This window comes from Equus przewalskii, chromosome 2, assembly GCF_037783145.1.
Source record: "Equus przewalskii isolate Varuska chromosome 2, EquPr2, whole genome shotgun sequence".
Lineage (NCBI taxonomy): Eukaryota > Metazoa > Chordata > Mammalia > Perissodactyla > Equidae > Equus > Equus przewalskii.
Window position 1 is genome coordinate 3,486,301 of NC_091832.1, and position 12,057 is coordinate 3,498,357.

Sequence of the window (12,057 nt, forward strand, 5' to 3'; positions counted from 1 at the left end):
GATGGAGGAAAGTAAATATATGTGATTAGATGTTCGCGAGATGCAGCATATTCAGGGCTTGCCAGGGCTGCCTGGTAGACTGAATGCATCATCAGTTCTTTTATTTCTTTATTGTTTATTCATTAATTCATCATTTCTTCATTTGTTACGTATTCTCTCAATACCTCCTAAGTGTCAGGCTATGAGCTTAGTGCTAAGATAGCAAAGATGAATAATTAAAATTAAGCTTACAGTTTAGTGGAGAATAAATATAGATAATTATAGCTTGTGTGATAATGCTAGAATGAAGGTATCAAGACATTGCAGAGGATGTAGAGAACAGAGTCTCTAACTTTCACTTTGTTGTACCTAGTTTGTGTTAGGAACGTAGAATGGTCAGAATGTGCTCCCTCCCTTCTCCAGGCCTCAGAGTTGACTGGCAAAATGCCTATTCTAGAAGAGACTTGAATCAAAACCCTAAGCTCGTGAATGATAATAACTGTTGGCAGGTCCAATGAGTAGGAGATATAAGAAGACAGATCTATATTCCATTTAGCCCAAAATGTTCTAAGCCTCAGGGTTCACAAAGAGAGTTCAACAAAAAGCTGAGACTTATGGTGGCTAACTTGCTGTCTCTTGAACCAGTGTCTCTTGATCTGCTGTGTACATGACATTGCTCTTTACTGAAGTGAAGACCATTGGATGGGAAAGAGTTGTGGGAGAAGAACATTAAGTTTTTATTTTGAAAGTACTTAGTTTGAGATGGCTGCAGGATATCCAAGTGAGGATGTTAAGGAGGCAGTTGTATATATGTGACAGGAAGTCAGAAGAAAATATACTTTGGGATATAATTTGGGAGCTGTTATTCTGGAGGAGATTATTGGAAACCCAGGACTTTGATGACAGCATCATAACCGTTGATATATGGGTAGTCAATGAGTTTTGTAGGTGACTCCTGAGCACTTGAGGAGAATGGAATCACCAGAACTCCAGCTGAGATGGCTATTCAAGGGATCCTGCAGGTCATTTTATGTAATTATGAGTCATTGGCTTATAGGCATTGGCTCTTGACTCAAAAAGGACCATTTGGTCACCAACTCAACTCCTGCTCAACGTAAAAGCCTGCCCCATAGCATCTCAGTCTTAGACTGAATAACGGTTGTAGGAGATCTTGTAACCACTGCTGGACAATATAGTTTAGTACAAAGAAAGTAGCTTTCTGTTTTCAGATTACCCTACATTTAGTCCCTGGGTTTGCCAGTTAAATCATTCTCCCATCCAGTCCTCACTGCTGTCTTTTATCCATCAGACTCTCCCGGAAGACTTTGTTCAATGTAGAGCTATTCAAATATCAGGGCTGGTCTCGTCATCTAGTGTTTTCATCAACTGAAAACGAGGTGAATCTAGGGTTATTTGATTTTCCTGAACTTGTGTGAACTTTTGGTGACCACATTTCCTCTTTTTTTGGTCATTACAAAACATCTACTAGACTTCTTTCATCAAACTGTCCAGTTTTGTGTGAGTTCTTAGCGACAACAATGCCCTTTGTAAAAATACTGGGCTTTTCCACATTGGAGAGCTATTGTTAGTCAGTTTGTATGGAACTGAGTTGCCACTCACTTGAAATTCTCATTTCCCAGGAGGGGAGGCCCAGACCCCAGAATTTAGGGACATGAGCAGGGTGCACAGAGAGTTTGTAGCAGGTCTGGAACTGCCATCTCGTGCCCTCTGTCTCATCTCGAGCACACTCTGTCCATCTGCTGGCCAAACCCACTCCTGTTTCTAAGGAAAGAGGCTGCGAGTTATGTGAACTGGAACTTTTTGCAAGTCAATCTGGTATTACAACACCACCGCCCTCTGATGAGTTAAGTGCAAATGAATCAGAACCAGATGGGCAAATTTTCCTGAAAACAACATGTTTAAAAAGTGGAGGAGAAGGAGAGAAGTTTTTATGGCGAAACTCTCAAAGATCTGTGGCCACATCTGATAAACAGCACTTTGCGCAGCTTTCAGCAGCTCCCGTCATTTACCACCTGGAGAAGAGGGTACGTCAGAGCTCCGGGGGAGGCAGGGCAGCCAGGGGTAAGCATCGGACCCACAGTCCTGTAACTAGCGCGGCTGTCTTCAGCCCTCATTTTCTCAGAGGTCATTGTTGGCAGGCAAGTGAGGTTTGGATGAATAAAGCAATTGTAAAGAATCAGTTTTGGAGAAAAATCCAGGATTAGACTTTTAACGTGCATCTCTCTTGGACTGTTATGAGAGTCACATTTTCAGATTCAACCAAAGTCTCTTGAGCACCTCCTAAGCGCAAGGCTTCGTCCTAGGCGCTCGCATGGTTCTTTTCTCACTTTGTCGGTCCAGCAAAGTTGGGAGGTGGCAGGATCATGAGCAGATGAGTGATCTCAGGCTCAGAGGAATGAAGTGACTTGTTCAAGGTCACATAGGTAGATGGAAATAGAGCTGTGCTGTCCAACCTAGTAGCCACTAGCCACATGTGGCTGTTTAAATTTAAATTAGCTAATTCTAAACAAAATTAAAAACTGAGTTGCTCAGTTGCGCTAGCCACATTTCAAGTGCTCTGCTGCCACACGTGGCTAGTGCCTGCCATATCAGACAGCACAGATACAGCCCATTTCCATCACTATAGAAGGTACTATTGTACAACGCTGCTATAGAGCCTGGCTTGCAACTACTATCTTTATGACAAAGTTCTGTTCTCCTGTCACTGTTCCTACCTGAGTTGTCTCACACAATACAAGCTCCTGAAATGGAAGACAATTCCTCCTAAGCACAGCTAGAAGCTTCCTCCTCCTCATCCTGGGTAGCGCACATACTGAGACTCAGGCTCCTTCTTTATGAAGCCTGCTCTGTCCTTTATGTGACTCCTGTGGAACAGCTACGGACCAGGGGTCCAGACGAGAAGGGAGAAGAATATGGGTTGGGTGTACTGTGCCCCCACTGGGCTCGCCTCTATTTCAGGGGCATCCTAGGACAGTGGCAGAGGTTGTTGCCAGGGGCAGTGTTAACACTCGGCAGAAGGAGTAAAAGGCAATCAGCATGGTGGAGAGGAAGATGGTACAAATTTGGTCAGAAAAATTGGGGTCTGAATTCCATAGCCATGTGGACTTGGGCAAGTTGTGAAGACGGAGGGTGCCATCCCCCTCCCAGGCATGTGAGGATGTAAATGCCTTAACAGCTGTAAGACACTTAGCCGTGTGTCTGTACATACGTGCGTAGGAGGTGTTCCCAAAACTCGGGGCCCCTTTGCTCTTCTTCCCAAACAAACCGCTTTCCTGATGGGAGTTACCACCGGTTCCATAGTTTTCAAAAGGGAACGCTCTTTGATTTCAATGCTTTTCTCCCATTTTCAAAACTAGTTACCAGGAAAACTGCTGATATTTTCCTTTACAATCTGCACGAATTACAGCAACTTTCCACGAGTGATATCTTTCTTTTTCTTTTTTCTTTTTTTTTTTAGCATTATCCAATCTTGTAAAAACAACCATCTCTATTTTAATGCTCCCATTAGGATAGGTTTGAGGTTGGGTAATCAGAGAATGACATCAGATTTACTTAGGCAAAATCAGTGAGTTTTAATCCTGGAGCATCTCCCTGTGCTATTATTTGTTGGTTTATATATCATTATCACATTTCACCCTACAAAGTATTTGCAGCAGCTTACTCAGTATGACCATACTAAAATAGTCAAGCAGAAATTTAAAATATTTACTATTCAGAAGCTGGGAAAATATAAATTAGAATAGAAGGTTAAGGCTTCAGAGAATAATATTACCTAGAATTGCAGATCAGATACCACACAGATTATGCAATTTCACCTTTGTGAAATTGTATAATTCACATAATTAACCAGTAGTAATTAGTCAATAATATGTTTATCTCCTGTATTTGACTAACACTTTATAGAATGATTCAGAGTATCTGCCACATGAGAGAGATTTTGTGAATGTTTCTTGTATGACGTGAGGAAAATGAACCTTCAAGAGGCGAATCGTTTGTGAAGGTCACCCAGCTACTTAGTCGCAAAGCCAGGATTCAGGCCCTATGCCTCCTGACTCAAATTCATTGGCCTTTAGAGTGATGACAACTCATGTTTATTCAACACTAAAAATATAAAAGGCTCTTCTATTTCCAGAATACTTGCATTGAGCCTCCCAACACCCCTGGGAGGTGGGCATCATGACCCCACATTACAGGTGAGAAGTGACTCCCACAACATGACAGAGCTTGTATGGAACACAATAAGTATTTGAGTTCTGGTGTTTTCACTTCAAGTCCAGAGGGTTTTCCACCACAGCCCAGGTCTTTCTCTTTCATACTCTTCCCAAAGGAGCAAAAGTCAAAATAAAAACAGAAATGTGATATTCCCAAATCAGGGCATTACACATCTTTGAGTGATCTAGGTGGTGATAGTTCCATCTCCCCATGATGGAAAAAGAAACCCAAGGGAAGTCCCCTCTAGTCAGTGACTCTTGCAGACCGTTGGTGCAAATGCTCTGATAGTTGCTTTAATTAAAGGGCATTTGGGTTCTAAGTGTCCCGTCAAGGCTGATTCTAGGCTAAGCCTGTGTGTCTTGGTGTACAGGGCGTGTGGAAAGGATTTAAGAGATGCTCATGGCATGGCACCACGGTTGCTCAGTGACTCCACCAAATCAGCTGTTTGCAATTGTTTCCTTTCTTCGAGACATTGCTGGGAAGGGATGTGCTGATGTGCTGTGTGTGTACACGCATGTGCATGTTGCGTGTGTGTCTCTGCGTGTATCACGGTGATTTTTTCCAAAGTGTGTTGCATGTTTTATGATCTTCACAGATGTAATACTTCCCCATGATGAGAAGGGTTGGGGGGAGAGGCTATTGTTTGGGAGAGGGGAAGAAAGAGGTGAAATTGATGGGAGGCAGGAAACAGAATTGTGTAGGTTCAGTTGGCCCCATTTTATAGCAGTTAGCCCTGTTTTCACAGGGTAGCAATGACTAGGCTCATAAAGGTAAACCATTTTTCACTATTATTGGGCCAGGAGATGAAAGTTTCATTGTTATTCTAGCTTGGAGCTCATGTGGCCACTCCAAATATTAACTCCTTTTTGCCTTCGGGATTCAGAATTTCAGCGGAACCATTTGAACATGGGCTGGGTTTATAATAATGCTCACAAATGTTTGTAAAGAGATCCAGTTTACAAAGCATTGGTCCATGTAATTCCATCTGCTGTTTGATCTTCAGAATAATCTCAAAAATTACCCAATGCGGATTATTATTCCCATTTTCCTAAGGAGAAAACCGAGGCCCAGAGAAGTTCAGTGACTTCCTAGAAACACGGCAATGCCAGGCCTAGAAAGGAAGAGAAAGGCACCAATATTTGCTGATTATCAACTCTGTGCTACCGCTGTGCTTAAAAGAGAATCCGAAATCTCAGAGAAGGGTCAAAATTGCCCTAAAGTCGTTCAGTTCAGTCTCTGCCAACAACTGGGGGAGTTGGAATCAGAAAATCAGCCTGCCTCCCTTTGAAACTAGTGCTCCTTTCTAACACACCACCAACTTTCTGTGTATAATAGCCTTGGGGCAAGTTTTGAAGGAAAAAAGATCTTGGCATTGATTACCCCAAACCACTGACAAACCAAACATTATGTAAATCAGGACCCACCACGTGAATAATAGCTCACATGTGTAAGGCACTTTCAAAAGCTCTTTGTGCAGATCCTTCTTTAACCCTCACAACAATCTGGTGAGCTAGATAGTCTCATTATTCCCATTTTACAAATGAGGAAGTTGAGGCTCAGAGAGGCGAGTAGCTTATCGAAGGTCATACAGCCGGTGGGTAGCAGAGCTATATTCTAACATAGAATCTAACAGAGCTGGAATTCTAACATACATCTGACTAGAAAAGATTATCCTGTTTTTTTTTTTAAAGATTTAATTTTTTCCTTTTTCTCCCCAAAGCCCCCCAGTACATAGTTGTGTATTCTTCGTTGTGGGTTCTTCTAGTTGTGGCATGTGGGACGCTGCCTCAGCGTGGTCTGATGAGCAGTGCCATGTCCGCGCCCAGGATTCGAACTAACGAAACACTGGGCCGCCTGCAGCGGAGCACGCGAACTTAACCACTCGGCCACGGGGCCAGCCCAAGATTATCCTGTTTTAACCCTTGTTCCCCACAAGCGAATTCCTGTTTAATTTGGGGGCATTTCTATGATCACGTTTCTTAAATTAAACCTACTTTACCCCATCGTCATTACCAACAACATGAAGTTCAAACTGCTCAGCCTAAAGTTCAAGATCCTCAGGTTTTCCAAATTCACCTCCCGCCACCTCTCAATACACTGCGTGCCCCAGCCGCCTTCCAGCGGATGCTTTTCCCCCATCACAACCCCATTGCTCTCCAATCCTTCAGCTGTGTCTAGAATAGCATTTTCTTCCTGCTCCCCTTTAAGAAACTTTGTCCTCTTTCAAAGGACCGCCTCAAATGCTGTCAATTCCTAGTGGCCTTCCAGAAACCCCAACTGAGTAATAGGCCCCCACAGTGCTCTCTTATAGCCCAGATCATAATACTTACCTTGTTTTCCTCACCCTCCCTGGACCCACTTTGAGTCCCCAGGTAGGGTCTGATTCATTGCTTCATCCTCAGCACTGACCACAGCGACTGACACGTGCTGGGCACAGCAGATGTGGAACGAGCGTTTTCTTTAGATGTGCAAAAATTGACTTACACATCATAATGCATAAGTGGCTCCCCATCATTCCTTTTGGTGTAGAAGAATAATTCAGGGCTTTGGAACCAGATAAACCTGGATCCAAATGCCAGCATGTTTACTCATTAAGTGTAACCTTGGGTATTACTGACTTAGGCCTCCTACCCGGCCTCAGTTCTCCTGTGAAAATGGTGATGGTGCTGCCTTTCCTGCAAAGAAAGTAACTGAGGATGGAACAAGATGGAGGACAGAAAGCATTCAGGACAGTGCTCGGTGCACAGAGAGCTCTCAGGAAATGTTCGTTGTTAGGCAGAGCTATTGTTATCGTAGTATATCTCAGTATCTCCCAGCAATATGATTAGATTCTCCTTGGATTTGCATGTGCAATTCTGTAGCTTTAGAATTTAACTCCTTATCTTGACAACACTCCACTCTTCTGTTGGACTTCTGCCGTCTCCCACGTTTCTTCTCTTTCCCGTTGCTGGTAGTATCTATTTAGAGTTGTAGCTTTGCAGACTGTTTCTTAGAATGCTCCTATGCCTTACGGGGCAGCGTATAGAGAAAGAACATTAGGCAGAAGAGAGTAGGGCAGGAAGGGAACAGGGCTGGAATCTATTTCTTAGGAAAGCCGCTCACCCTATCTAGGACTTCTTTCTCTCCTCTGCCGATTGAGGAGTGTTTGGCAAGATAGGGTGTAAAATCCCTTAGTGCGTAAATATACCACATGTATAAATGTTTTACCTTCCACTCCCGAGATATCAGATGCTCTTAGACAGACGGATGAAATGCATGCAAGTGCATCTCCCCCTGCCTTTCTTCCAAAACACACAGACACACCAAAGACCCGGAGGAAATCCACAGTTCTGTTGTTTGAACATATTATTTTCTTTAACCAAGTGGTTGTTTGCAAATGTTTTCTGATTGTAACAGCAGTGAGGCTGCCTCTTCTGGAGGAGATTGAGTTCTTTCTCTTTGAAAGATGCTGTTTACTGAAATAAATTCCACCTCCTTCTTTGTTTGGCTTTTCCTTTGTAAACAATCAAAGCCAACTGGCAGAGCCCGCAAGCTTATTTAGTTCTAGCTTGTTCACTCCAATGTGCCATCTGGCTTTATTTCCTTTCTTTTTAAATTTTTTCTAAGATGAAGTACAGGCTGCGTTGTGAGCCCCAAGTCCTCTGCAAGAAGCAATTCGTTCTCTAAGCATCGACCAAGAGTCCACTTGCCCCAAGCACTGCAGGGAAAATGTGGGAAGGCGGGCTTGATGCTGAGCTCAGAATCACCGCGGGTCGGGGTGGGGTGGGAGGAGCGTCAGAGACCAAATAATGCAGTGTCCTCCAAGTGTTTTCACACAACGCTTGTCCCATGAGTAACTCCTCAGAAAAAGGCCCAGTGGCAGATGAAACTGGAAAAAAAAGGCCTAGTTTATCTTCTAATCTGGATTCACTATGTACCTGAGCATATGCAAGGTTCTGAGACTTGCAATTCAAAAAACTGTGTTTAATTGAATTTCTCAAGTTTATATGACTAGGTGATTTGTGTATGTGTAAGCACGCGTGTGTTGGTAGTATTAATTAATGGCAGAAGTGATTTTGTACCAAGATATTTTGGCCTCAAAGCCCCACTCTCTGGCCATTCCACTGGTGCCTGATAAGAAGTCGGCCATTCACAAAGGACGCCACAGGCAGCATCTGGCTCACTGCCAGAGCTTGGTTTGGCCGTTGTAGTATCGGCCCATTTTTGAATTATTTCCCAACATTTAGAAGTTGGGAGTTTTCTTATAAAAAGCCAAGATTCTTACTTCTGTTGAAAAATTGGAAGATCTGGCAATATTAGGCCACAGTTTGTCATGGCGACAGCAGGAGTGCAGCTGTTACCTTGGACGAGGCAGCGGCTCTCCAGTTGATCACATTCCTGCCCAGATTGACTCACTTACTGGTGTCGCAGGCGTGGCCCTTGCTGGTATTTGAACTGGCCGCCCCTGGTTCAGAGCACGCCCTAATGAGGCCACCTTTGCTCCTTGCACTCGCCTGCTTTCACTTCCAAGGGCTCATTGCTGTCTTTGATTTGGCCATATTTGCCAGGCAAAACCCAAGGCACTTGGCTTGGGTGAACCACTGCATAGTAACAAAAAGGACAATTTTTATTGACTGTTTATTCTGCGTCAACCTCTGTTTTTAGCGTTTAGCAGAGATACCCTTATTTAATCTTCATAACAATCTTACAAAGCACGAATTATTATGCCCCTCATTTTTGAAATGAGGAAATTGGAGCACAGAATGATCAGTAGAACTGCCCAAAATGATACGGTTAATAAGTAGAAGAATTAGGATTTGAATACAGAGAAGATGCTCTTAACCACTGCGCTACATTTCATAAAACATTGTTTTATATAAGTGATGTAATAACTTAGGCTTTTTAAAGCTTTTTATTTTGAACTAATTTTAAACTTACAGAGAAGTTGAAAAAAAATACAAAGAATACCCTTAAATCCTTCACCCTGTTCCCCCTAATGTTAACATCTTAAATAATCACAGTTCAATGATGGAGTACAGGAAATGAACACTACTAGCTAAACTGCAGATCTTTTTCTAGTTTTACCGGTTTTAACGCGAATGTTTTTCCCTGTCTGTTCCAAGACCCTATCCGTGAACTCACTTTGCATCTCCTCGTTAATTCTCCTTTGTCTTATATAACAGTTCTGTAGTCTTTCCTTGGCTTTCAGGATCCTGACACTTTTGAGGACTACTGGTTATCTATTTTGTAAAATGTCATTCAATTTGGATATGTCTGATTTTTCATGATTGGAATGAGATATGCATTATTTTTGCAAGAATACCAAGAAAATGATGCATCCTTCTCGGTGTAGCATATCAAGGAGTTTAGGTGTAGATTTTCTTGTTGCTGGGATTGCTCCTTCATTACTGGGCTAAGTTGACATATGCTGGGTTTCTCTACTGTGAAGTTACTACTTTTTTTCCTTTGCACTTGATAAGTTTTTGGGGGGTGGGTAATTTGAAATTATGCAAATCCTATTTCTCCTCAAACTTTTGTCCACTAATTTTTAGCATCTTTTAGTTGATCTTATCTGCAACAATGTGCTTCTTTTGCTTTTAGTAAAAGAATTACAAAATAAATCGAAAATACTGGAAGATTACAGCAAGAATCAAGATTTTAATGCAAAATGTTTGAAGCTACTTTTTACTTAGTAATCAATGTTGCCTTTTGATTTTATAATGGAGTTGGTATCCTAACTTCATATGAGTGAATTTCGTGACTTTGAGCAAGCGCTGTTCAGAATCTCGGTTTCCTTGTTAATAGGGACAACAATTGCAATTTCAAAGTGTTGCTGCGTGGATGGAAAGTCGTGAAGAGTAGATGCTCCAGTCAGACTGGCTGAACTAGAAGTCTGAAGCTGTCACTCACGAACTGCGTGGCTTTTGTTAGGTTATGTAACCTGGCTATGCCTCATAAAGCCAACATGAGGATTCCTGAAACAGTAGATGTCAAATGCTTGCTTAGCACAGTGCCTGGCACAGAGTGAGTGATCAACACATATTTGTTAATCTGAACTTGATATGTTTAACAATTAACCTTAGAAGTAACACGTGTTAAGAATCGTGCAGAGTCTGAGATTTTGCTCTGCTTGCAAGCTAATACAGGTTATTCTGCCACGGCTTCTTGGATGCTGACAGAAGTCCCGAGACTCCTGGATCAGAGACAAAGGACTTGATTACTCACAATACAGCAAGCAGCCTGAACTTTTTGTTCTTATTTGCTCCCTTTGACTTCCAAATCCCTTGGGGGCAATGTGGTGTGACCCAGGAGGATGCTGCACACAGGAGGGGGTTGCTGCACAGCTGAGGAATCCTAAACTCAGGAAACCTTTCTCTTTTATACTGGACAGCAAGCAAATGCGCTCCCTGCTCCAGAGGGAGACATTCTCCCTATTTTTCCAGGTTATTTACTACATAAATATCATTGATAAGTTAGTCCAGAACAAAAGATGTCAGTGCCTCTGCTCAGAAGTGCACAAACGGGAGAGATTCATGGAGAATTGTCTCTCCAAAACACTGGGTGATATTTGATACTTACCTTGAAAAAGAGCAAATTGGACTAGAGGGATTTTTACCAGATTCTAGAAATTGACAGAAATGAGTCTACTTAGTTAATTTCATAAAAATCCCTGGTTTCTTAAGTCTCCTTATTTCTTTTGCCACTGTATTTCAGCTTCTGTAGAACTTGCCAGTATATAAATCCTACATTAATGCTTTTTTCCTTCTAACTCGGCAACATGAGATTCCAACCACTGATTCTGGACTGGTCCTGAATGGTGTCTCAGAGCAACCAGTTTCTGAGTCAGTGTTCTTTCTTGTCCACGTGGAGAACGATCTTCTCTCTACATGTGGGATGGCGGGTGGCGATGAGCTTTCGTTGCAGTAAGGGTGGAGGGGCCCTGTGGAAGCACACGGGGCCATCTGCTGTGCTCAGGCTCCCCCCTTGTCTCTTTCTGTTTTTCACAGTGGAAGCTCGTTAAATGTCACATCTGTTTCTAATCACTTCCTTTAGTCTTTCACTGTATGATCAACTCAGCAACCTGACTCGTAAAGGGATCCAGACTGTTTTGTAAGAAAACCAGCATACGTTAAAGAAAATTACCTGTTTACTATTCCAATTGCAAAACAAACAAACAAACATACAAGAAAAGTTTTCTTTGTTGTCTATACTCAAGACAGAAAGAATGAACTTCCCTTTTATGACAAAGGATTTACAGCCCAACTTAATCACAAAGAAAGACATTTAAAGCAATATATTATGCTTTTAAAAAATAAAATATTTCAAAAATTATGAAACACTTCATGCATAGAAAATCATCTAGCTGACACCTATTGTCTATGACAAAGATTAAACAGATATTAACCTTTTGCAATATTTGCTTCAGCCCTCTCTAAATAAAAAGGAAAAAGGAAAGAAACATCATTAACTCCAACTCTCTCCCTTTGTCAAAGGTGTAACTTCTAGTTTGTGTATTTTAAAAATTATCATAAATGATATCATATTAGAAGCATTCTTTCGTTAGGTGCTTTTTATATTCAACATTACATTTTAAGTATTTTTCTCTGATGACATATTTTGATCTAGGCTATTCATTTTAGTGATTTAACATCATGTTAGGAACTGAACTCTGTCATCAGATATTCTGGGTTTAAAGTCTGAGTCAACTATTAACTAAGCACATGAAGTCGGGCAATTTACATAATCTCTTTGAGTCTTGATTTTCTCATACGCAATATGGGAATAATAATACAAACATCATTGAGTTGTTGTAAGATTAATAAGGTAATGCAGTTAGAGCGTGTAGGATGGTGTAACAGTTTGCTA

At 41.8% G+C, this 12,057-nt stretch overlaps 1 long non-coding RNA gene across 2 annotated transcripts in view; it reads left to right on the forward strand.

The window, feature by feature from the left end:
- Positions 1 to 1,896: 1,896 nt before the first annotated feature.
- Positions 1,897 to 12,057, forward strand: part of LOC139079083 (uncharacterized) — a 118,073-nt gene continuing 107,912 nt past the window's right edge. For both annotated transcript variants that reach the window (XR_011532380.1, XR_011532381.1), the window contains exon 1: positions 1,897 to 2,061. This is a non-coding gene — a long non-coding RNA (uncharacterized lncRNA). The remainder of the gene's footprint in view (positions 2,062 to 12,057) is intronic.